The sequence below is a fragment of the Tupaia chinensis genome, unplaced genomic scaffold, assembly GCF_000334495.1.
Source record: "Tupaia chinensis unplaced genomic scaffold, TupChi_1.0 Scaffold000133_1, whole genome shotgun sequence".
In the NCBI taxonomy this organism is placed as follows: Eukaryota; Metazoa; Chordata; class Mammalia; order Scandentia; family Tupaiidae; genus Tupaia; species Tupaia belangeri.
Window position 1 is genome coordinate 173,969 of NW_006159602.1, and position 3,455 is coordinate 177,423.

A 3,455-nucleotide genomic window follows, 5' to 3' on the forward strand; every position below is an offset into this window, starting at 1 on the left:
CTTAACCTCCATGTCACCTAGGGGCCCAGTGAAAAACAATTTTTAAGGGGAGTGGTACAGCTTATTTATTTGCCTTAGCATTTAATCAGGAAAAATGTAAGAAGGGAATTTCCCTTTACTGAATCCCTATAACATGTGAGGATTTTGTTAGTGGCTTAACATGCCTTATTTCAGTAACACAATATCCCTCAGTATTATCAACCCCATTTTACAGAAGTAAAAACTAAGACTTGAAGAGCTGAGTGACTCACCCAAATTTACAGTGACTAGGTATTTCAGACCAGGTTTCTTTGATCCTACCCTCTCAACTGATCCATTGCTATGCTGCTTATACTATACTGCAGTTTCTTTTTCCTATTTGCTTATCTATTTCAAATTGATAAATCTATCTCACATAGTCACAATTACTTCCAAAAACATTTTGTAGATGTCATGTATATACACATAGATCAAATACATAATTTACTATGAATTTATAGAAAGCCTGGAGTATACTCAATATAATAAAATATACTTTAAATGATGCTTAATTTAAATGGATAAATCTTTAATAGGAATCTTAAATATCTGAAAATATTAGAAATGAGTAAACTAGTTTATCACCAACCAGACTGTTCATGTACCAAATTAAAGTACACCACTTGAATTTAAGTGTTTGGTTTCATGCTTCAAAATTTGATACTGGTGGCTGGCAGGTGGCATGATGGTTGGGGGTGCTGGACTCCCCACATGGCTGACCCGGTTCAATTCCCAAACCTGGCGGCTTGCTTTCCCTCTCTCTCTGTCCCTTCTGTTCAAATTAAAATTAAGGGGGACCAGCAGGCAGAATGGTTGTTAAAGCACTGGACACTCCCACATGGCCAACCATGGTTTGAGTCCCAGACCTGGTGGCTTTTTCACTTTCTCTCTCTGGTCAAATTATAATAAACAAATGAATAAATTAAATAATCTTTTTAAAAACTCAAAATAAATAAATAAAGTTATATAAGCTAATTCTTTAAAAAAATTTAATACTGGAGCCGGCAGGTGGTGTGGTGGTTAAGGCGTTGGACTCCCATATGGCAGTCCCTGGGTTAGCCCCAGACCTAGTGGCTTGCTTTCTCATTCTCACTCCCTGTCTCTCTTTCTCTCTCTTGCCAAGGTAAAAATAATAATAAAATAATTGTTTTAAAAAATGTAATATCAATCTTTTTAATGAGAAAAACGAATAGTAAATCTGTATTCTCAGATTGCATATTGACAGTGCCAGGCTAAAATGACTCTCTAGGAGGCAACCTTATATATATCTTATCAGAATTCAAAATTCTACACAGTTCCTTGCTTTTGTCCATTAAATTTTAAAATTAAGATGAGTGTGTTATCTGCTAGATTTTTACAGGGTTTTTGTGATTTAGGATTTTAGTGAAAATTATGTTTTTATTCCCCTAGGTCAGCCTAATCATGTGGGTAGGATGATGCCAACCTGTTATCTTAAAAATTGTTCATCTTGTCTGAGTTTCTGATTTTTGTGTGTGAATTTACTGCTTAATTTATAGGTCAAGACTGGAGGAAGGTGGGGGAGGGAAAAGAGAGAAAAGAGAATGAAAAGGGTTTTGTCAGTCTGTTCCTGCTGTAGAAGAAATCTCTTAGACTAGATAATTTATAAATAATTAAAATGCATTTTCACAGTTCTGGAGGCTGGTAAGTCCAAGATGAAGGCTCTTGGCAGGTTCGTTTGCAATAAGAGCTGGCTCTCTGGCTCTCTGCCTCTAAGACTCTTTTGGCTACATCCTCACATGGTGGAAGGGGCCAAACGCTGAGTCTTCACGTGGTGGAAGGGCGAAGGGCAAAAAGGAACTAACAAACTCCCTGAAGCCCTTTTATAAAGGCACTAATCCCATTCAAGAGGGCAGAACCCTCATGACTTAATCACCTCCTAAAGGCTCTGCCTCTTAATACTCTTGCATTGGGGATTAAGTTTCAACATGAATTTTGGAGGGACACAAATATTCAAACCACAGCAGTTCTCTTGGAAGTGGAAATCTCTATCATTCTGCAACAAACAAAAATATGAGGAGTCCTATTTGATAGTATTCTAGGAGAGTGTAATATCTAGAATTTTTGAAAACTAATTGGAAGGCTCTTACCTACCTGGAAAATATATTGTATGAGAAGATTAATATTCATGCTAGGAACCAAAAACAAAAGGATTCTGAAAAACCGTAAGTTGGAGAGAGAACACTCGCTGAATCATCCCAGAGACCCTGATTAGAAGGAGGAGTCGGTAAACTGAGCTGGGAGGATTTAAGTGAACTTTGGGTCCCGCCAATAGTGGTCACCTTTGCTGTACAAATGAATTCAGAGGTAGCAGAGGTCCGACACTAATGTGGAATAGATAGGCTTCAAGGAAGATCCATTCATTCGTTAGTTTTAAAATATTTATTGAGCACCTAGTTCTTGGGTGACTCGGTGGGGATACAAGATTCAGTCCTTGCCCTTAAAGAGCTCACATTCTAGTGGAGGTGGTCAAACACAGCAAACAAATGCACGAAATTGTCACAAGCGCTAAAACGGACGTTCAGATAGGTGCGATGGGGGCATTAAAAGGGAAATGGGGAATGCCGTATGGGGAGCCCACTGGTTCTAGAAGGACTCAGTGGAGGTGAGGTATTGGTGGATAGGCCCGGGAGAAGCTGGCGTGGACTGCTGAACAAACCTACTCCGGGAGCGGAAACAGCAGGAGGGGAAGCACGGAAGCATGGTGCACAAAATCTGTTAATTCTTTTCTGGGATCCTCCTCACACCATCTTCAGTCCAGGAGGTGGGAAAAAAAGGGCAAAAAAACGAGTGCTGTCCCTCAGGGTGGGGGACGTGTGATGAAGTTTAGAAATGTCGGTCTTAGCAAAACGAGCTGCAAGGCAACATCTAGTCTGGGGAGATTTGTAAGAATTTAAAGGGAAAACGGGAGCCGCAAGGTTTCTCAAAGAAAGGAGCGCGGGTGGCTTGCCAAGGCTCGATTGTGCAGTCGCGGATATTTGCTCCTCGGAGCCCTTGCCAGTGTCCCCGTCCCGACAGCTGACCCCGCGGCTCTGCCAGGCGCGCGAAGCCCTCTCGAGGTCTGCCAACCGGGCTCCTCGGACCTGGAGCCTCCCCGCTGTCGCTCCCGCTGCTCCGCGCCGCCTGGAGCCGGGCGACCACTCCGGGCAACCAGCGGTTCCGCTGCCCGGCTCAGGCCCGACAAGCGCAGGCCCAAGCCGGCCTCGCGCAGCCTGTCCCTCGCTCGAGGCCTGGAGCTGCCGCGCCGTCGGAGGCCGGAGGGCGGGCGCGCCTGGGCTGCTGCGCCGCCGCGCCGTCCGTGTCCGTTCTCTCACCTCGGTTTCCATCGAGTGCCCTCCCCGGCCCCGGTTTTCAGAGGTGTCGCCCCTCGAGCTCCGTGGGTCGCGCTGTCTCCCGATAGGCGTGGCTCGAGGCCTAGC